Here is a 23892-nt window from a genome sequence, read left to right as displayed (position 1 = left end):
GGCGTGAAGATAACCGATTTACACCCCAGATTCAAGGGAATTTCACAGGCCAGGACAAATATATACATAGCTATGTAAAAACATGTTCAAGCAGTGACACACACATGCTTGCAAGAATCAAGCACTGGATAAGAGATTTCAGGAATTCAATTGCACTCTCTTCCTTCCCAAAACCTGCTTGTAACACACTGACTGCAACTTCTGAATGACTATAGTTTATTGATGAACTGCACATGTGCATTTCACAACCAGTAACCACTTCTCAGCCACAGAGCAATGCACAATCTGGCTCAGTTATGTATCCAGGATCACAAATGAAAAGAGGAATACCAGCCAGAACAATATTGTCCTTTGTGAAGTTAGCATGAAAAAAAGGAACTGAACTCTGCAGTTTTTAAAACTGCAATTCTAACATGGTCACAGACACTCTGCTCAATGCAGCATTAAGCAGAATTAACAAAAGTTCACTACAGGGTATAAGCATTTCTTCATTTTAATACAGTCAAGCTAGACTTTGGGGCCAGTAACTTCTGCTTTAGAAAGTCAAAAGCCAAGTTTCAGAAGTATTGCGCTGCTAAACCGGTGTTATTTTGAGTTTGGGTTGAGAGAGAACTTGTTGCAGTATCACTGGATCTGGGATTTATGAAGTCAGGTATAGTCTTTACAATCCACATGGATTGAAGCAGAAAAAAAATTATGTTGTCACATAAGAACATAAGAAATAGGAGCAGGAGTAGGCCAATCGGCCCCTCGAGCCTGCTCTGCCATTCAATAAGATCATGGCTGATCTGATCCTAACTGCCAATCCACTATCACAGAACCATCTCCTGCATCTAACAGAATTAGACACACGAAATAGGAGCAGGATCAGGCTACACAGCCCCTGGGCCCACTCCGCTAACCACAGGGCCATGACCGATCCGAACCTAAACTCATGTCCAAATTCCTGCCCGCTCCCCGTAACCCTTAATTCCCTTTACTTCTAGGAAACTGTCTATTTCTGTTTTAAATTTATGTAATGATGTAGCTTCTACAGTTTTTTGGGGCAGCATATTCCATGGACCTACCACCCTCTGAGTGAAGTAGTTCCTCCTCATCTCAATTTTGAAAGAGCAGCCCCTTATTCTAAGACTATGCCCCCTAGTTCTAGTTTCACCCATCATCGGGAACATCTTCCCTGCATCCACCCGATCCAACCCCTTCACATCTTATATGTTTCAATAAGATCGCCTCTCATTCTTCTGAACTCCAATGAGTAGAGTCCCAATCTACTCAACCTCTCCTCATATGTCCATCCCCTCATCCCCGGGATTAACCGAGTGAACCTTCTTTGTACTGACTCGAGAGCAAGTATGTCTTTTCTTAAGTATGGACACCAAAACTGCATGCAGTATTCCAGGTGCGGTCTCACCAATACCTTGTACAACTGAAGCAATACCGCCCTATTTTTATATTCTACCCCCCTAGCAATGAAAGCCAACATTCCATTGGCCTTCTTAATCACTTGCTGCACCTGCATACTAACCTTTTGAGTTTCGTGCACCAGGACCCCCAGATCCCTTTGTACTTCAGTACTTTCCAGTTTCTTGCCATTAAGATAATAACTTGCTCTACGATTTTTCCTGCCAAAGTGCATAACCTCACACTTTCCAGTACTGTATTCCATCTGCCAAATCTCTGCCCACTTACTTAGCCTGTCTATGTCCCCTTGCAGGTTTTTTATGTCTTCCTCACTCACTACTTTCCCTCCCATCTTAGTATCATCTGCAAACTTTGATATGTTACACTCGGTCCCCTCCTCCAAATCGTTAATATAGATTGTAAAGAGTTGGGGACCCAGCACTGACCCCTGCGGAACACCACTAGTTACTGATTGCCAGTCTGAGAATGAACCATTTATCCCAACTCTCTGCCTTCTGTTAGATAGCCAATCCTCTATCCATACCAGAATATTACCCCCAATCCCGTGATTTTTTATCTTATGCAATAATCTTTTGTGTGGCACCTTGTCAAATGCCTTTTGGAAGTCTAAATACACTACGTCCACTGGTTCCCCTTTATCCACCCTGTATGTTACTTCCTCAAAGAACTCCAGCAAATTTGTCAAACATGACTTCCCCTTCATAAAACCATGCTGACTTTGTCCTATTAAATTATGATTATCCAAATGTCCTGTTACTGTCTCCTTAATAATGGACTCCAAAATTTTACCTACCACAGATGTTAGGCTAACCGGTCTATAGTTTCCAGCCTTCTGTCTACTGCCCTTTTTAAATAAGGGTGTTACATTAGCAGTTTTCCAGTCTGCCGGGACCATTGCCGAGTCCAGGGAGTTTTGGAAAATTATTACCAATGCATCCACAATCCCTACCGCCACTTCCCTCAAGACCCTAGGATGTAAGCCATCAGGTCCAGGTGATTTATCTGCCTCGAGTCCCATTATTTTACCGAGTACCACTTCCTTAGTGATTTTGATCGTGTTTAGCTCCTCCCCCCCTTTAGCCCCCTGTTTGTCCAGTGTTGGGATATTCTTAGTGTCTTCTACTGTAAAGACTGATGTAAAATATTCATTGTGTTTTTGCCATCTCCATATTTCCCACCATTAATTTCCCGGTCTCATCCTCTAAGGGACCAACATTTACTTTAGCCACCCTTTTTCTTTTTATATAACTATAAAAACTCTTACTATCTGTTTTTATATTTTTTGCTAATTTACTTTCATAATCTATCTTCCCTTTCTTAATCAATCTTTTTGTTATTTTTTGCTGTCTTTTAAAGTTTTCCCAATCCTCTATCCTCCCACTAGATTTGGCTACCTTATATGCCCTTGTTTTTAGTCGAATACTATCCTTAATTTCTTTACTTAGCCACGGATGGCTGTCTTTTCTTTTACACCCTTTTCTTCTCAGTGGAATATATACTTTTTGGAAGTTGTAAAATAACTCCTTAAATGTACACCACTGATCATGTATCGTCTTACCCTTTAATCTATTTTCCCAGTCCACTCTAATCAATTCCGCTCTCATACCTTCATAGTCTCCTTTATTCAAGCTTAGCACGCTTGTTTGAGATCCAACCTTCTCACCCTCTAATTGAATATGGAATTCAACCATGTTATGGTCACTCATTCCAAGGGGATCCTTTACTAGGACATTTTTAATTAATCCTGTCTCGTTACACAGGACCAGATCTAAGGTTGCCTGCCCCCTGGTCGGTTCAGTTACATACTGCTCAAGAAACCCATCCCTAATACACTCAATGAACTCATCCTCAAGGCAGCCCTGCCCAATTTGATTTGTCCAATTCATATGATAGTTAAAATCCCCCAGCACGGTGGCATAGTGGTTAGCACTGTTGCCTCACAGCGCCAGGGACCGGGTTCGAATCCGGCCTCGGGTGACTGTGTGGAGTTTGCACATTCTCCCCGTGTTTGCGTGGGTTTTCTCCGGGTGCTCCGGTTTCCTCCCACAGTCCAAAATGTGCGGGTTAGGTTGGTTGGCTATGATAAATTGACCCTTAGTGTTAGGGGGATTAAAATATGTGGGGTTACGGGGGATATGTGTCGGTGTAGGGGTTACGGGGATCGGGTGGGATATGTGTCAGCGCAGGCTCGATGGGCCAAAATGGCCTCTATCTGCACTGTGGGGTTTCTGTGATTCTGTGATAATTATAGATGTTCCCTTATTACAAGCCTCAACTATTTCCTGATTGATACTCCGTCCAACAGAGTTGCCACAGTTCGGAGGCCTATAGACTACGCCCACTAGTGTTTTTTTCCCCTTATTATTCCTTACCTCCACCCAAACTGTTTCATTGTCCTGATCTTTTGACCCAATATCATTTCTCTGTATTACAGTGATTCCTTCCTTTATTAACATAGCCACCCCACCTCCCCTTCCTGCCTGTCCTTCCTGATCGTTAAATAACCTGGTATGTTTAATTCCCAGGCATTGTCACCCTGCAGCCATGTTTCTGTAATGGCCACAAGATCATACCCATATCTAGTTATTTGTGCCATTAACTCATCTATTTTGTTACGAATGCTACGTGCATTCAGATAGAGAACTTTCAAAGATGTTTTGTGACACTTAGTTCCTGCTTTTGCCCTTTTTATTACTTTACCTTTTACTCCATACCTTCTGCCGCTTCCTGACATGCTCTGGTTTTTAATTTCCCCACTGCTACCTAAGTCTATGACCTTCTCTGTTGTCATTTGTATTATTTGCTCTCTAGGAACCTCCCCCCCCACAGCCCTAGTTATATGATCCGCCAGGACTCTAGTCCCAGCACTGGCCAAGTGAAGCCCGTCCCAACATGCCTTTTAATTTATACATCTCTTGCAAAACTTCACTAGCATATCACCACCGATCCAATCATCACACCAACAGACTGTCCATGTTAGACAACCAACACCTTTGTAGATTCAAAAAGGAATTATCGATCACCGAGTCTCCCTCATTTGCTGAAAGGGGTACAATTTACACTATATGCTAGCTTTCATTTCCTGCAAGCATCTTATACTTACCCACTGAGTTCCAACTTGCATTTATATCACGCTTTTAACATAGTAAAAACGTCTCGAGGCGTTTCACAGGAGCATAGTCAAAAGTTGACACCAAGCCACATAAGGTGCACCGGTATCAACAGAAACTGCCATTATTTTAGTCGGGACCCCTACCTCAGACAATTGGTGATGTTCTCTAGTCCTTTGCAATTAGACAGCAGCCGTTCTGCATCAGCAACATCCCCCAAACAGCAATGAGATGTACAACCAATTAATGTGGTGTTATTTGGTCATGTTGGTGGAGAGGGAAATGTCGGCCAGGACACCAAGTAACATTCCCCACTCTATAATTAGTGCCTCAAGTTCTTTAATGAAGTAGACAGGACCTCAGCTTAAGCTCCCATCCAAAGGATGGCACCTCTCAGTGCAACACTCTTGTGCCAGTCTAGATTATGGCCCAAAGCCCTGGTATGAGGCTTAAACCCACAAACTTCTGAGTGTTACCAACTGGAACAACCTGACACTTCTTTCAACCTCCATTTACAGAGAGGGCACATCCCAAAACAGCACAGAATATTGGTGATATGGTCCAAGCTGGCCTGAAGATCACAAGCACAGTAATGCCAATATACTGGTGGCACCAATATGTCAAGTTAAGAATGTTCAACAAAAAAAAAAGACAAAGACAATCAGCAAAAAATCAGCTACTTCGATCACAAGCTCCATAGTAACAGTGGGTAACTATACTACCTGTCATACACAGGGATACTGGGAGGTGCCAGCAGAGTATCACTGGGCTACGAGTTGGAGGAAGCTAGGGCTCCTGCTCATCACTAGCAAATGACTTGCTGGAAAGTGCATAATTCACAGTACCCGAGAGGACAAGATCAGGCTCTATAGCGATGTTTGCACAAATGAACAATTTTGTTGACACATTGCCCTGGCTCACACATGAAAAAATGGCCAATTGGGTGAGGTACCAAGGACTGCAGGCACTCTCAGAATCCTATCCCAGCAAGAGTCAACACCTCCAGGAGAGGAGAGAATATTAGGGGGGGGGGGGGGGAAAGGGGTATTAGAACCACCGCACCGCACCCCCCCCCTTCCACAACCATTAGAATATTCAACAAAACAAGACAAATATCACACCGTATCTGTAAGGCACTAAAATATATGCAGGATGTCCTGGATGCTGTTACAAAGTTGGCACAGTACAGTAAAGCCTTGGAGGGGACATGCGTGGGGTAGCTGAAGATTATAATACAACAAATTAACATCCAGTGATGTAAATAACGATCCCTCCTCACCCCAGTGCTTGGTAACAGTCAACTTCACCCTTTCCTCAGGCACTAGTTCCCCCATTTTCAAAACTGATTATCACCACCTTTTTAATGATATATTGTCTCTTAAATGTTTATCACTTTTGAACATTTGGTCAGGCAATGCTTAAATACTTGTCCCTAGAATTGTGACAGTGCTGGTTAACAATTCCCATTCTACTCGAAAAGCCATTAATGGAAGTGTGACAATCCCTCAGCACAGCACCTCATGGAGGGTCCTTCTCTGCAAGGACGATACACCAGCACTTAATAACACAAAACTAGGTTTAAAAAGATCCAGTCACAAATTGCATGAACTGCTAACATAAAACCGATTTTGTTCTCATCAAGCTCTTGTGAGAAATCAGATAAGGTTGCATCATTTTACAAACTAGGATCTTTCAGTCTGATAAACTGAACAAACCTATTTGAGAACCTGTTCCTTATTTCTAAGCTAGCCCATCTGAGTAATTACAGATCAGTATATCAAGTTTTTAAAAAGTGTCTGAAGAGCTAAAACAGTACTGTAACCAATGATCCCTCTGAGCTGCGCAGCCGTGCAGTAATGGGAAAGGTCCCGCACAGGCCGCTCACCGGCTTTGATATTGTAAATACCGCGCATGCGCAGAAATTTAAAGGGAGCGCACATTAAAAGAAACAGGCCGTGCTGAACAAAGCGCAGCTTACAGGAAACATTGACCACACCTGGAGTACTGTGTGCAGTTTTGGTCTCCTTACCTAAGAAAGGATATACTTGCCATAGAGGGGGTGCAGCGAATGTTCACCAGACTGATTCCTAGGATGGCAGGACTGTCGTATGAGGAGAGATTGGGTCGACTAGGCCTGTATTCACTAGAGTTTAGAAGAATGAGAGGGGATCTCATTGAAACGTATAAAATTCTGACAGGGCTAGATAGACTGGATGCAGGGAGGATGTTTCCCCAAGCTGGGGGATCTAGAACGAGGGGTCACAGTCTCAGGATACGGGGTAGGACATTTAGGACTGAGATGAGGAGAAATGTCTTCACTCAGAGGGTGGTGAACCTGTGGAATTCTCTACCACAGAAGGCTGTGGAGGCCAAGTCACTGAATATATTTAAGAAGGAGACAGATAGATTTCTAGACACAAAAGACATCAAGGGGTATGGGGAGAGAGCGGGACTATGGTATTGAGATAGAGGATCAGCCATGATCATATGGAATGGCCTACTCCTGCTCCCATTTTTCGATGTTTCTATGACTGTAACAGCAATAGGGAAACCTAGAGTAAAAACAGGATCAGCCATTTCCTTGATCAAACCCTCAATTCAAACAGTAATTCACCATACCCGATAAAGGATCAACCAAAAGAATACAAACCCCTCCCCTCTGAGTTATGCACTTTACATCCTCTCGTTAAGCACCTCGGGTTTCTGTATGTTGAAGTCGAAGGTTACTCACTTGACAGTGCCACAAGGCCATGACCTCACACTATACTGAACTACTGTCTGACTCTACCTTGAGGCTCCAGCTCCCATCCCGTCAGTGTACAATCACCCTCTCTTTTATTAGTTTGTCATTCCTTTGCTGTAGGATACGTGAATCAATCATTTATTTAAAGCTTATTTATTGTCGTTAAATGTGTAAAACTGAGCAATAAGGGGAAAATATTTCCTTGCAGCGGATTATTTAGCAGAGAAACTAAGCACTATGGTGCAAACAGACACAAAGTTAGCCATTATATTGGGGCAAGAGTAATGCTTTATCCCATTCCCCTCAGTTTCAACCATAATGCAACCTGATGCCATTTAATTTATTTTATTTTGGCTTCTTGATGCATGTCACCTTGAAGATGTATAGGGGTACAGCATGGCCTCAGAGAGAACTGGAGAGTAAGTGGGACAGATCAGCTGCCAAGTATCATAGCACAGGACATAGACCTACAGCAGGAGTAGCCTGCAGAAAAAATACAACTGCCTATAACAGAGAAAGACCAGTAAAGAGTGAGGCCTAGAGGAAGACGAAGTCAGCAGAAACAGAATCAAGCTATAGTGGGGAGGGGAAAGAGAGGACGAGGGATCAGCAACAGAAAGGGGCTTGGGTAGGGAAAGTGCAGCAGAAACAGACCTTGGAGAGGGAGTAGAGACAGAATAGGAGCGGGACTCAAACTACCTTTTAAAGTTCCTGCATCAGAACCAAGATCCTGCTACATTCCAGGAAATGTTCTGCAAACAGGATTTCAACTTTTAAAAAAAAATCTCAAGAAATAAATTTGCGACCAGATACCCACCTTGCCCAACCCTCTAGTTCTTCTCCCAAACCCCGCCACCTTGCTACATCTCGCCACCTTCAAAAACTTCTCTAAAGTTATCTTGCAATTCAGGGCATCTTGCTATGCTAAAGTCTCTACATAAATGCAAATTGATGTAAACACACAATTTAAAGAAACCAATCCTATCCAACACCATGCACTACTAGCTTAAATCAACACTGATGGCCGTCAGGTTTGGCCACACTTGTCTATTAAATTCACACACGCCACAATATAGCCAAACCCTGATGAAAGGACTGCCTCATCAACTCCCAAGGCAGGGTACATGCAGTGTTGTTTGTCCCGACCTAAGTGAATGTAGCAACAGCAAAAGAAAAGAGCACAGAACAAGAGATTTAAAAACATATCAATTACATAGTCTTCTTGTTAGCTTATGGCCATCCATATCCCAATGCCACAAACTGATTTTGCAGTAAACCCATAACTCAGTTTTCCCAACCTTAGTGACCTGCAAACAAGTGGCAAAGAAATCACTGCCTCTCCGGTTACTGATAACTATCTGCTAACAGTGGTCTCCTGAGCAGCTTCATGGAGCGAACAGCAGCCTCTGAAAGCCAACTGCTGCACCATGTAATCAAACAGCACTCTCCCCCAGAGACTTGCTCTAGTTCCTAATGGGCACGGGCCCAAAGCACAAAACTGCCCCATATTTGCCAATAGAAATACACAGAAATTACAGCAGGGAAGCTGGCTGTTGGGCCCAGCCAATGTACATTGCTGTTCACCCTCCACACGAGCAGTATCGTGACCCCACGTACCCATCCTGATCCCACATCCCGTTATTCCCCTTTCCTTCAACAGCTCGCACGCCCACTCCCATGCCACACAATGGCTGGTGTGGGAAATGGAAAATAATCACACCCTGGAGTAAGTTGGCACACTCCAGAGGCTGCAGCATATTACTGGGGCAAAGTACAGGGAACTTTGCTTTACCGAGCTACAGATCTGACTGACTCACATCCTTTGATTAGTCAAAGCAGAAATATCAGACGTCTCGCCACGATGTTCCTCTGTCTTTAAACACAATTTTTTATTTACATTTTGAAGTCTATTAGCTCTGTCCCACGCCTATTTACAAGCTGAATTCCACTGACTCCATGCTTTAAACAAAGCTCACTTTATCAATTCACATGTGGAACACTTTAAAAAAAAAAGCCAGTTTAAGTTGGGAGTGCTGCCTATATATGGAAGGAGTCAAGTTTGCAGTGCAGCTCAAGTGCGTGTCAAAATGGCACCATTTTTGCAACTTGCAATTGCACCCTCCACATCCCAGAAAGCGGCAATCCCTTGATCCGATCCACGGCAGCACAGCATGGAGCCCTGCTGATCCCACTAATGTTTAACACCACTTTATTGACACAATGCCACTTTTCTACCCACCCCACAATCACCAGCCTCACGCAGGTGGACAATCTTCACTTGCACGTGGCACTTAACGACCCAACTAACCACAGCACACAATACTCCAAGGAAAAGGCACAATTCAGTCACAGCTGGGCTCTCGCTTTCCGCAACACAACCAAAACCCTTCACCCATGCAGACAGGCAGTTTTCTGCTGGTCTTTTGTACAGTCCACCTTAAAGAATGACCCATATTAAAGCCCGATAGCACTGAGCTCGCCTGCATGCTGTCAGCCAAACACATAAAATGTGCCCCTGCCACCTTTGTTTAACCTCCAGAGGCACAGCCCGACAACAGAGAGACCATCAGTGGAAATGGGACAGGCCGCAAGACAGAAAACGTGGCACAATACAGCAAAACAAAATCCCTGCCAACACTTTCAGGTAAAGCTGCTGCAATGTGCAGCTCAGTGCACCCCCCCCCCCCCACTGTCTGCAGCACAATGATTCCAGCAGTGTGCACCCAGAAAAGGGGACGGTAAGGAGGCAAGTTAAAGAGGTGCGCACTAGCGGTACTAAAAATAACTAGCGAGCAGATGCACAGCAAACAGAGGAGTACCACTGAGCTCAAGGGTGTAGATGTCTGCAATTAACTCGAAGCACCACCGGAGCTACAAGTTCCAAATTGTCCCGCTGCATATACAGACACAATTACAAATTGGTGAGAGGCGGCTGTGCACAGGATTGAAAATGCAATCCAGGTACCCAGATGGCTGAGCAAGGTTGAGTGACTAACTTAGCCGAACAAACCTACCTCGATCTTTAGTCAGTGTAAGTTAGCTGATCTCAGTCTGCGGCAGCAGGACTAAAATTTACTCGAGTGTTTCGGGGATAATAAGATAACAAAATAAATGGCTCAGGGTTGCCACTGCTCACTAGCTAGTGGAAGCGTACGTATAGATTGAATTCAGCTGCAATTCCCCTCCCAGCAATGCCTGAATAAGCTGCCGATACTCACCATCAGGGCACTCGTGCACTCCAAAGAGTCAACGCCTTCACGAGTGGACTGCCAAGAGCAAAGGTCAATTTTTGCAGGAAATGATGCTCACCGAAACATCAAAAGGCACTCCTCAAAACAGAGAATGACTTTGGTAATTGAAATTATGAACCAGGTGTACCCTGCGAGTCTCCAAAGTGTCCACAAGCAGTCACGTGAACAATCAAAACAAACAATGGCATTTTCAAACAACCTCAATGAACAGTTGGAATATTCCCAGATATTTGCCAAATGTCCTAAGTTACAAATGGACAAACTGAGCCAGATGTCAATGCGTCCCCTCCCATCAGGGCTCAAGATGCAAGTTATTTTGATTCAAGGATTATTTTGTAGGAACCAGGTGCTACCGAGAAAGTGAAACTCACTCATTATGTTTTGGGTCTTTTTACTCTACATATTCTTGGCATGTATCAGAGTACTCTCACATTGCTAGAGTGTTTCCACTTGCCCCAATATCTAAGAAATCCTTCTTCCAATACAGAATCTTCCTAGTTTTCAGGTTACAACAGGACACTATGCTAGACCTGTTTTAAGCTTTAACAGACAAATTTATTGAACAGTAAAGGAATGGAATAGCAGAAATTTATCATTTTTATAGCAGTTACATTTTGCTAACTCATGTAGTAGAAAATTTAGTTCATAACTCTGCTAGTTTCGATCAATATTCTTGTATAGCAATTTTCCCTTTTACCATCCTTACCCAACATAAATATTCAGAAATCCCAAACTGACCATCTTCAGAGGGTGCAGATAAAAACCCGTTTAATTTGACAAGTACAAACACCCTTAGTAATAAACACCCCTCGAAACAGTTACTAGGGCTTCATGAATTTAAATAACGTTCTGCTAAATTCAAAAGGAACTACCAATCAGACACACGAACAAATTTCACAGCATTTCTGTGTTTGAATAAGTAGCTCAACCCCTCCCTTAAACAAACTGCCTGGAAAACAACCAGATTGCCACAACGCTATAGAGTTAGACATAGTTTGAGCGCCTGGTTTTTAACCCCTCATGTAGTGCCTGAAGGTGTCAATACTGTTAATTTGGTCACACCCTTGTTAACCACAGGCAGAGATAGGAGCAAAACTTCAAACACTCAAAACTCTGGGTACATTTAGAACCTCTTCCTTCACCTTTAGGTAACTTGTTCTTCATTTAATAACAGTTTTGCCACTTACTGAATTTGGGTAAGAAACACAATCAACATTTATAAGGCAACACACGAAACATACCCCTTTCCTTCAACAGCATCTCCGCTACCTTATCAGTTAACCGTGCTAAAGTTAATGCTGCTTTGTGTTCCATTTCAGCACACTACAGCAACTCCCCAGTTAACAAGAGCTCAGCTAATGAGGGCCTAAGAAGCCTCTTCTGGGCTTTGGAAAGACTGCATTAATCGTGAGCTGCGGGGATAACAGGGCTTCACTATTCCAGTCATAGTTGGAGCTGGACTGGGCTGATATCCAATGCAGTTCCAGCAACAGCTCCTTACAGTCAAATTTTATTTAAATCCTGTGTTCAGTTTAGACGACATCACTAATCTGTAGATGGGCACAATGATGGATGCGGCTACATGGTACTTAACTTCCAGCTCTCCGAGCTGCTCAGACCAAGAGCTGTGCTGGCAGAGGGGGAAACAGGATGGTTCCCTATTAGCTTTGGTGCACGGCCAGGCAGGTCAGCCAATGGACAGCCATGTGTGTGAATGCCCCTACAGGCCAAGTAATCTTGTTTCTTTGACTGAGGAAGGTGCAGCATACCATTGTTGTGTCGGTACCTTTCTACCTAGACACAATTTAGGACTCAGAACTCAGAGATTCAAACATGAAGTGCTTTATTGGAAGGAAAGGAAGTTCTGGCAAGTTCCGAACAAAGAGAGCTAAAACTTAACGGAGAACACCCAACCATTTATCTCCTGTGACAGCGCCACCACAGGTGGGAGGAGAACACACACTAGAACACACAATACATAACATTTCCTCCCCTCTTAAATGGAAGGTCCACATTATTCCTCAACAGGTAAGTTACTTTAATTGCACTCAACGAACCTAGGGTAGAGGTAGACTGCCTCAAACCCTGACTTTACCCTGGGGTTTATTCTGCCCCAGTCTTGTGGGTAAGTCACTAAGCCTACAGATCCAAGCGTCTTGGAGGCTGCCGCTCTCTGTGACAGGATACCGGCGGTCATCGCTGGCTTCCACAGCAGTAGGCATTGACACAGGCCTGGATGGAGAAGGTGCCTGTGTCAGTTGAAAGTCAGGAGTTTGCACAGGTGGAACCGTCTCTTTGACTTCCTGTGTTGGGGAAGAGCACTGTGGCAAAGGATGCTGGTTTGCGGTATCATCCGGAAACAGTTCAGGCCAACCAGCCGTTGGAGCCTCTGTGGCTGTCTCTGCTCCTAGCAACAGTTGATCTGTGTGTCTTCTCCAGACGACGTCCTCAGCAGTCTCAACCGTGTAAGACACAGGGCCCGTCTGCGCGATCACCGTAGCAGGAACCCATTTCGGTCCAGTGTTGTAGTTTCGAGCTAGGACGTGCTCTCCCGGATGAAACAGTCTCTCCTTGGCTCTTTTCTCTCTCTTTTCAACTTGAGCTTGTTGTTGACAATGGACAACCTGTTCTGCCCTTGGAGGTTTAAGTCAAAACTTGTCCGCAACTGCCTAGTCATCATTAGCGAAGCGGGGGAAGTTTTCACAGAATCACAGAAACCCCACAGTGCAGATAGAGGCCATTTCGGCCCATCGAGCCTGCCCGACACATATCCCACCCGATCCCCGTAACCCCTACACCAACACATATCCCACCCTATCCCCGCGTATTTAATCCCCCTAACACTAATGGTCAATTTATCACAGCCAATCAACCTAACCTGCACATCTTTGGACTGTGGGAGGAAACCGGAGCACCCGGAGTAAACCCACGCAAACACGGGGAGAATGTGCAAACTCCACACAGACAGTTGCCCGAGGCCAGATTCGAACCCGGGTCCCTGGCGCTGTGAGGCAACAGTGCTAACCACTATGCCACCGTGCTGTTTTGGTTGTGGCATGCGGCTCGTTCCTGTAGGACAACAGGAAGCTGTTCAGACGTTGGTGGATTGAGCCCTGACCTTGCGATGCCTTCAAGGCGTGCTTCAAAGTTTGCACAAACCTTTCTGCCTGGCCGTTAGTAGAGGGATGATAGGGCGCAGACCTGATGTGTTGGACACCATTCACATGCAGGAAGGTTGCAAACTCCTGTGATACAAATTGTGGACCGTTGTCACTTACGAGTTGTTCTGGTGAACCGTAACAGCTGAACATCTCACCAAGTTTCTCAATTGTTTTCTCTGCCGTGGTAGACCTCATCACAGCGACCTCTGGCCACTTGCTACGAGCGTCCACAACCACCATAAACATCTTCCCTTCAAAAAGACCGGCGAAGTCCACATGTACTCGCTGCCACACTTCTGCAGGCCAATCCCAGGGGTGTAGGGTTGCCAGCTGTGGAACATTCCGGACCCTTTGACATGGGGAACATGTTTTGGCTTTCTCTTCAATATTCCCATCGAGACCTGGCCACCAGAAGTAGCTTCTTGCCATTTCCTTCATCCGAACCATCCCACTGTGGCCTGTATGAAGTTGTTGCAGTATAGGTTCCCTCAGAGGTGGCGGAATGATGACACGGCGTCCCCAAAGAAGACAACCTGCCTGGACGGAGAGCTCATTTCTTTTTGAAACGTAAGGTTTCAAACTAGGAGAATCTCCTATCGCTTTCCCTCGAATGACATCGTCCATTACCTCAGACAGGACTGGATCGTTGCGGGTGTACCTTCGCACCTGAACTGCAGTGACAGGTGCTCCCTCCACTTGTCTAAAGTAAAAGATGTCTATCTGACGAGGCTCTGGGGGAGTAACAGGCAAGGGTAGCCTCGAGAGACCGTCTGCGTTGCCGTGCAAGTCTGATTTGCGATATTTGATGTCGTATGTGTGTCCTGACAACAGTAAAGCCCACCTTTGCATCCTGCTTGCAGCGAGAGACGGAATTCCAGTGTGGGGCCCGAAGATTGAAGTCAATGGACGGTGGTCCGTCAGGAGTGTGAACCTTCTCCCAAACAGGTACTGATGAAATTTTCGAATTCCAAAAATGATTCCCAAGGCCTCGCGCTCGATCTGCGCATAGTTACTCTCGGCCTTGTTCAAGGTGCGTGATGCGAAGGCGATAGGTTTCTCTTCACCCGAAGGCATGATGTGGGATATGACTGCTCCCACACCATATGGTGATGCATCACATGCTAGCTGCACGGGTAGCTTTGGGTCGAAGTGTGTCAGGACCTCCGAATTCAGCAATGCTTTCTTTGCTTGGGCGAAAGCTTTGTTGCACAGTTCAGTCCATTTCCATGTTTTGCCTTGACATAGCAACATTGCTGAAGCCGTTACATCAGTTGCTAAGTCTGGAATAAACTTCCCATAGTAGTTAAGTAGCCCCAGAAATGAACGTAACTGGCTCACATTCTGGGGTCTCCACGATCGCCTTGACCTTTGGCGGCGCCTTATGCAGGCCAGTAGCGTCAATCACATGCCCCAGGTACTCAACTGAAGACTGAAAGAATTCACATTTGTCTTTACGAACTCTGAGTCCATACGCTTTCAGTCGTTGTAGTGTCGCATCCAAGTTCAGAAGATGATCCTCCTCATTTGTCCCAGTGACAAGGATGTCGTCCAGGTAGCACTGGACTCCTGGCAGTCCACTCAAAATCTGATGCATTGCCCTTTGGAATAGAGCAGGGGCCGACGTAATTCCAAACGGAAGGCGGCAGTACCTGTATAGCCCCTTGTGTGTCACAATTGTCAGCAGCTCCTTTGATTTGTCATCGACATGCATTTGTAGATAAGCCTGGCATAAGTCTATTTTGCTGAACTTTTGCCCTCCGGCCAGGCCCGTAAAAAGATCAACGAGGAGAAGAGGGTACTGTTCCACAGACAGCACCGGGTTAATAGTCACCTTAAAATCCCCGCAGATTCGAACAGATCCATCCTTTTTCAAGACAGGAACAATGGGTGTGGCCCATTTGCTCACGCTCACAGGCTCCAGGACTCCATTCTCGACTAAGGCCTCCAAGTTAGCCTCAACTTTTGGCCTAATTGCATAGGGTACAGGTCGGGCTTTGTGAAACTTCGGCTTGCTGTCAGGTTTAATGTCCAGTCTCACGCTGATCTTTTTCATGCTCCCAAGTTCCCCATTGAAGAGTTCTGCATGTTTGTTTAACACTGCAGTCAGACCTGACTCCCCTTTTGACATCATGCGGACTGCAGACCAGTCCAGCGTGATTTTCTCTAGCCACGCACGTCCCAGTAGCGATGGGTAATTTCCCTTTACCACATATAGTGGCAGTTTTGCAGTCTGTCCGTTCAATTTAACTGTCACCTCAATGACGCCTCTCATGGCCACAGGTTCGCCGGTATACGTCTTTAGCACAATGTTTGTTGGCTGAAGGTAAGATGCTTTAGCATTTTGTTGTAGACAGTGTCTGAAACAAGGGACACAACCGCGCCTGTGTCCACCTCCATCCGCACGGATTGTCCCTCCACCAGTGGTGACACCCAGTAGCCATTTGAATCGCCTGCAACCGTCAGTATGTGCACCTCTTCCTCCTCAGAGGTGTCGCTCCCCTCTGTTTTGCTTGTTCCATCATACTGCACTGAATGAACACTCTTTTTCCTCTCTTGTCCAAATACAGACATTTTGCTTCCATGCTTCCCAGCTCTGTCTGTTCTTTTTTTACCTCTACAGGCGCGTTCAATGTGACCCTTTTTGCCACAATTTCGGCATTCCAGCTCCGTACACCAGCAGTTATTAGCGTGATGGCCCGTTTTCCCACAACGGTAACATGTGCCGTTCCACGCACCTTTAGGCTCAGACGACACCTTGTGAACTCTCCCTGTTGAACTCAGCTGGTGAGCCTCCTTTTCCACCATCTCCATGGAGACACTAACTTCAATGGCCTTTTCAAGAGTAAGGTTGTCCTCAGTAAGAAGGCGCTTCTGTGTGGCTGCATTTTGCAGACCACACACCAGCCTGTCTCTAATGGTGTCATTCAGCACCTCCTTGAACTGGCAGTGTTCCGACAACCTTTTTAAAGCAGCAATAAACATCGTCACTGATTCCCCCTCCTCTTGATTCCGTTTGTGAAATCTAAATCTCTCAGCAATAACCAGAGGTTTTGGTGAAAAATGTGCTCCAAGAATTTCCACTAGTTGCTTATATGTTTTAGTTCCTGGCTTATCTGGCTGCGAAGTAAATTGAAAGTCTTCGGCCCGATTACACTCAAAAAGGTAGGCACGACCTTTTCATTTGCCACCGCATTTGCCAATACAAAATAGTCAAAACGTTCCGTATATGCGCTCCATTGCTCCACATTTTCATCAAAATCACCGATGTTTCCTAATATAGTAGCCATCTCACGTTTCAAATTAAATTTTCTGTTTACTCATCGCACCCGTAACGTACACAGATTCATCCGCTCCTCATTGCCACTTGTTGTGTCGGTACCTTTCTACCTAGACACAATTTAGGACTCAGAACTCAGAGATTCAAACATGAAGTGCTTTATTGGAAGGAAAGGAAGTTCTGGCAAGTTCCGAACAAAGAGAGCTAAAACTTAACAGAGAACACCCAACCATTTATCTCCTGTGACAGCGCCACCACAAGTGGGAGGAGAACACACACTAGAACACACAATACATAACAACCATCACCTCAGTGCAAAAGTAAAACTGGTTACCAGGCAAAAAGCACAACATTGGTTTTGGACCGTTTGAAACTTTTAGTTAAATCAGAATGTTGCAGTCTAAATTGGGGAGACTATGGCACTCAGCCTCTCCTCCACTTGCAACCCATTAAAATAATAGTCCTCATCTTTATGAAGGAAGCATGTTGGCTTGCTAGGACACATGGTAATCTTGTGAAACACAACCAAGTTGAATTGCTTCCAAAATCCTTTAATCACTGCAAAAAAACAGCAATCCCATTCAGACCAAAAGCCTATCTTCTGATAAGTCCCTTAGACTCACTATGCATAGCTTCCTTCTCCGATACCAGCACTGCTGCCTAGCCTTATAATCACTGTTAAATAAAATAGAGTTAACTCCCTCAGTCATGGCATTTGGGTGTATACCGTCCAATGATAACAAAAGACAAAATACTGCAGACTTCCATTCAACGATACCTGAATTTGCACCCCTCCTGATCATTGTTTAATGCAACAATGCCTCAACAGAAATCAATGCGCTTGACCAACTCAGGGAGAAAGCTGTAAATGCCAGAATAATGCCCTTTCTGTACATACTCATCAAACTCAAACCGTCATCAGAATTGCTTCTAATCACGACAATGGTTCCTGGCCTTTTGGCTGCCTGCAGGTTGAACGTGCTCTACTCACTGACAAGTGCGGTGCAAAATCTCTTGCTGCACAGCCACATCTGTGCCCAACTGTTGTTTTAACGACACAACCCAACTGGGTACAAGGTTCAGATAAAGTCTGAAAAAGATTCACTGCTGAAACTGTAGGAAGTGTTGGAAATCAGCCCATCTTAGCACCAGCACCAACCGAGGAAGCATGAAGCCAGCACCTGCTAGGTTTTAAACTACGCTGGGTAAAAAATTCTGAAACAAGTACAATTATAACATGCAGCAATGCTGGTGTAGGAAATGACAAAATGCCACAATGGTGCAAGTATGGCGCTCCTCTCGGCTGGGCATTGCACTGTATCTAACTGTGCTACACATGAATGAAGAGTATCTGATACCAATAATGAGTTCACTAAATGGGACTCCCATTCCCTGCTGCCCTCCTTCACCGTAGCAAATTTCACTTTCAATTTTTCTCCACCCTCTCCTTCCCCCAAAAGTAGCTTCTGGTCAAGAGGACACTGCCCCAACAGGATACCCAAAGGTCACAATTAAAAGACACTATAGCAAACTTACTACTCCTGCAGCATCAATAGATATGTCTGTTAAGTCACTGCTTGGCCAGACTTTTAACAGAAGGATTACTTGCCTCTTTGAGAGAGGGACCACAAGCAGAAAACCTCCACACTGTGACCAGGAATAAAATCTGAATATCTGCTTCCCAAGTGAAACCACCATACAACGCCCTCAGACCCAAGTACCCAAGCAGCCCACTTCAACATCAGTCTAATTCCTCCTTTAACAAGTGCATAGAGCCAAAAAAAAAAGGGTTCCTGGAGATTCCTGCCTAGGTCTCTGTATTCTGAAGGCATGCCAACATGTATTTCTACATTTCACACACTTACTGGGCTAAAACTGGAAACCAAAAAAAAAAAGCAGAATTTTATCAGGATGGCGGAAGGCAAGCAGAGGAACAGTTCCAGCAGATGGTATATCAGGGAGGCAAGTAGATGATTGTCCTCCCAAGACAGCAGTTGCAAGAATAAAAATTATGGCAAACCACGGCACGATAAGTGCAATCAGCTTCAGAGTGTCACAGGATGAACGCCTGTAAACTCAATCCAAGTTGTCGAGTATTTGAATCTGCATCAGCACGGTTAACAGTAACCACACAGTGGCACAGTCCTAGCCACTCGCGCACAACGTACTGAAATTATAACTCGCTGAACTGCTGTGGCTGACAGGCCCAGCTCAGCATTAGTCTATACTGTATCACTCAGATCTTATTCGTACAGAGTATTATTGGTAATGCAAGCCAAACTCTCTTTTTTCTATCACGTTATTTGCCCCTTGACTCGATCGGAGAGCAGCTTGAAACCCTGCTTCCAGACATCCGACTACAGCAAACATGGAACTTCATTGTTTAAATAAAGGGTTAACAGACACACCTGGAAACTACAGACCTGTAAGGTGATCCAATGTAGGCACAATCTTCAAAACTATTTTAAGGAATCTAATGGGGATGGAGGGAGTCGGCCTGAAATAGCACAGCTCAATAAAAACATGTTTAGTAAACTTGCTGGAGTTTTTCCAAGATAGAACTACCACTGTGCATCAGGAAATGAATGTTTGAGACAGAAAATCATGGAATAGGGGTGGAATGTTGAACAGAAAATTGATTTAAAAACAAGACGGTAGATATAAATCAGAACTTTTAAAGCTGAAAAGGGTAAGGGCGGGGAGAATAACCTAGGGGACATCTTGAGAGGTAGAACTTACACACAAATACATTTAAAAATGACTTGAAGAAGGGTATTAAAAGCAAGATTTCAGTTTGCCAATAATGCTAAAACTGGAGTCAGTGTAATGAACGAGGAATGGTGCAACCTGGTTCCGAAGAATTCGGATCTTTCGGGAAACTGGGCCAATATAGCAAATGTAGATTAATATAATTGGTAAAGGAGCACAAAGGACATGGGGTTACTGTGGGAAACGTGAATTCAATACATCAGCCCAGTGCATGAGGGCAGAGAAAAGTACAGACAATGTGACAGGATGTACTAGTAGAGAGAGATACGATACAAATCAAAAGAGGCAACGTTTTTATATAAAATACTGGTCACCATTACAATACATAAGAAATAGGAGCAGGAGTGGGCCATTCGATGAGATCACGGCTGATCTTCTGCCTCAACTCCATTCCCCGGCCCTATTGCCATATCCCTTGATGCCTTTACTGGTCAGAAATCTATCGACTTCTGTTTTGAATATACCCAATGACTGAGCCTCCACAGCCCTCTGGGGTAGAGAATTCCAAAGATTCACCACAGTCTGAGTGAAGAAATTTCTTCTCATCTCAGTCCTGAATGGCCTACCCTTTATCCTGTGGCTGTGGCCCCTGATTCTAGACTCCCCAGCCAAGGGAAACATTCTCCCAGCATCCACCCTATCAAGAGGGGGGGGGAAAGAGGGGGGAGAGAGAGGGGGAGATGGGGGAAGAGAGAGGGGGGGGCGGGGGGGAGAGGCGGGGGAGAGAGAGGGGGGGGCGGGGGGAGAGAGAGGGGGTGGGGGGAGAGAGAGGGGGGGTGGGGGAAGAGAGAGGGGAGGGTGGGGGGGAAGAGAGAGGGGAGGGTGGGGGGGAAGAGAGAGGGGCGAGAGAGAGGGGGGGTGGGGGGAGAGAGAGGGGGGGGTGGGGGGAGAGAGAGGGGGGGTGGGGGGAGAGAGAGGGGGGAGAGAGAGGGGGGGTGGGGGGAGAGAGGGGGGGGTGGGGGGAGAGAGAGAGAGGGGGGGAGAGACAGGGGGGGGAGGGGGGAGAGACAGGGGGGAGGGGGAGAGAGGGGGGAGAGAGGGCGATGGGGGGGAAGAGAGGGGGGGAGTGGGAGAGATGGGGGGGAGGGGGAGAGAGAGGGGGGAGAGAGGGGGGAGAGAGAGGGGGGAGAGAGGGGGGGAGGGGGGGAGAGAGAGGGGGGGAGGGGGGAGAGAGAGGGGGAGAGACAGGGGGAGGGGGAGAGGGGGAGGGGGGGAGGGGGGAGAGGGGGAGGGGGGAGGAGTGGGAGAGATGGGGGGGAAGAGAGGGGGGATGTGGTGAGATGGGGGGGAGAGAGAGGGGGGGAGAGGGGAGAGAGAGGGGGGAGGGGGGGAGAGAGAGGGGAGAGAGAGGGGGAGAGAGAGGGGGAGAGAGAGGGGGAGAGAGAGGGGGAGAGAGAGGGGGAGAGAGAGGGGGGAGGGGGGAGAGAGAGGGGGGAGGGGGGAGAGAGAGGGGAGAGAGAGGGGGGAGAGAGGGGAGAGGGAGAGAGAGGGAGAGAGATGGGGGGTGAGAGGGGGGAGAGGGGAGCGAGGGGGGGGGGGAGAGGGGGGGGGAGAGAGAGGGAGAGAGATGGGGGAGAGAGGGGGGAGAGGGGAGCGAGGGGGGGGGGGAGAGGGGGGGGAGAGGGGAGAGGGGGGAGGGGAGGGGGGGGGAGAGGGGGGAGGGGGAGGGGGGGGAGAGGGGGGAGGGGGAGGGGAGGGGGGAGGGGGGAGAGAGTGAATACACACGCTGAAGATGGGCTGCTGAATTTTTAGTGTTTAAAGTGGGGGAAAAAAAAGGTTCATTTCAAGTTTAAAAAGGTTTTAAAGTTAAATTTAGTTCTAGTTAAGTTAGTTTAGTTTGTTTAGTTAAGTTTAAGTTTAGTTTAGTCTAGATTCAAGTAAGGGAAGGAAAAGACCACCAAAGGAAAAAAAACCCAGAGGAAATTAGAAAAAAAAAGCCAGAAAAAAAAATAAGGAAAAAAAAAAATATACAAACCAAAGAACAGCGGCCGCACGGGGCCACAGCAGCAGCAGAAGCGAGGTGACTCGGCCGCATCGGGAACCGAGGCGCGAAGGCCGCACGGAGACGCAGCCGGAGCGAGGAGACTCGGGGAGGCCGCTTCGGGAAACGAGGCGAATCGGGGAGGCCGCACGGAGACGCAGCGGCAGCCGGAACGAGGTGACTCGGGGAGCCCGAGCGGCGAACGAGACACGGCCCGATCGGTGGCCGCAGTCCAGCACCCGAGCGACGACCGCAGTCCAGCACCCGAGCGACGGCCGCAGTCCAGCACCCGAGCGACGACCGCAGTCCAGCACCCGAACGGCGAACGAGGCACAGCCCGAGCGGCGGCTGGGCTAGAAAGCCCGGGAAAGGCCCGAGGAGCCAGGCCCAGAGACCTCTGACGAGAAGGGGAGCAACCAGAAGGCTTCCAGAAGCAAACCAAGACTGTGAGTACAGGGCCCAGGGAGGGAGACTGAAGCCAGGGAAAGGCCCGAGGAGCCAGGCCGAGACAGAGCACAGAGACCTCTGAGGGGGAGGGGAACAGCCCGAAGGCACCGGGAAACAGCGGCTCACAGACCCAGACCTGAGAAGGGTGAACCCAGAAGCCGAGGCCCAGGGACCACGGGGTCGGAGAGGGGGACCGGGAAAGTTCGCGAACAGGGAGAGGGAAACACCAAACCCGGGGCCCCAGAAAAGCTTATTCTAAGATCAACAATACTTTACCAAAAATGAGCGAATCAGAAGATCCACAACAGCCCCGCTTCCAGATTCCCCCCAACACCGCAAAAAAAGCTATAAAAGCGATCAAGCATGAGCAGATGAGAGAAAAACCAGAAACACTTTTTGCTGACTGGTACAACAATGGGACAAAAAGTAACCTCATTTTCTACTCAGATCAGCCAGTGGCTTGGATCACAGCAATAAATCACACTATACCAATGTTAAGCTAGAAAATACCGCAAATGGGTCCATAATGAAAATTAACACACCAGGAGACAGTTCAACTACGACGGTCAACGCGTACAATACCGGAACAATATTAGTGCAAGGCAACCTCGACAAATTTGCAACGGCCTTCAGGACACTGAAAAAATTAACTAAGGGGGGAAGGAACAGCCCCAGAGTGGCCCGCACTCCCCCCAACATTGACAACTTACCAGGAGAAAATCTGCCTGGTCAGGAGGTGAACGAGCCACACAGTTCAAACCAGACACTAACCCCGGGGAACCACAGCCACACGATACAACTGACAAACCCCAGCATAACTACCAGGGAGGAAGCCACACATAGTCCCCCTACCATTCCCAGCTCACCAAGAGAAGAGCAGCATAGCCAGGAAGTGAGTGAGCCCTCCAGGGCCGACCAGCCCTAGCCAGGAAGTGAGTGAGCCTTCCAGGGCCGACCAGACACATACCCCGGATCACACAGCCAGATACAACCAAAAGATAAATTTAATCAATTAGAGATAGAGATGGTTAAACTTAGAGAGGACTTCCTCAAAATGAATGACGATCAAAATCAGGAGAGGGAGAGACACAAGAGAGAGCTGAAGCTACTTGAGAACCAGGTGAATCTACTTAGGAATCAGGTGAAAGAGCTGCAGGAAAAAGAAGAGAGCCATAGAGGAGAGATAACACCATTAGACCAGCAACCAGAGGCTAGAGATAAGACAAGACAGAGCCGGACGGAACGGCTGCACTCCCACACGGAACAAAAGCAACAGACACACAATACAAGGGGTGCCACACAGACCGACCAGCATACTGATTCGCAATCTTCCCCCACCACCGTGGAACCACAAGCGGGCCGCTCACAAGAGGTACGCACACACCAGACACCCCAGCCCAGCACACACACTATGAGTCCAAGCGAAAGCCACCAGACAGTAAACACAAACAAGGCTGACGTCGTAATACTCATAGACTCAAATGGGAAATTTCTATGGGAGAAAAAGCTATTCCCTAGAAGTAAAGTAGAAAAGATCTGGTGCCCAACAACAAACAGAGCCATGGGATGGCTGACCAAAGCCAGATTAGGCTCCCCCCAACACATAATAATACACACGGGCACAAATGACCTAAAGACCCAACAGAAAGAAGTAGCAACATCGCTCAGAGCAATGATTAGGAAAGCAAGCAGTACATTTCCAAACACTAGAATCCACTGTTTCCACAATAT

General features: G+C 46.7%; 1 protein-coding gene across 3 annotated transcripts in view; it reads right to left on the bottom strand.

Moving 5' to 3' along the window:
• xpo6 (exportin 6) overlaps positions 1 to 23892 on the bottom strand; it is a 100140-nt gene that overhangs the window by 75292 nt on the left and 956 nt on the right. The gene's annotated exons all lie outside the window — the stretch shown is intronic.

This window comes from Somniosus microcephalus, chromosome 11 (genome assembly GCF_052327205.1).
Source record: "Somniosus microcephalus isolate GS21.2 chromosome 11, FLI_Smic_1.0, whole genome shotgun sequence".
Classification (NCBI taxonomy): Eukaryota; Metazoa; Chordata; class Chondrichthyes; order Squaliformes; family Somniosidae; genus Somniosus; species Somniosus microcephalus.
The sequence above is the reverse complement of the archived record's forward strand: the minus strand, read 5'-3'. Positions and strand labels throughout refer to the sequence as shown.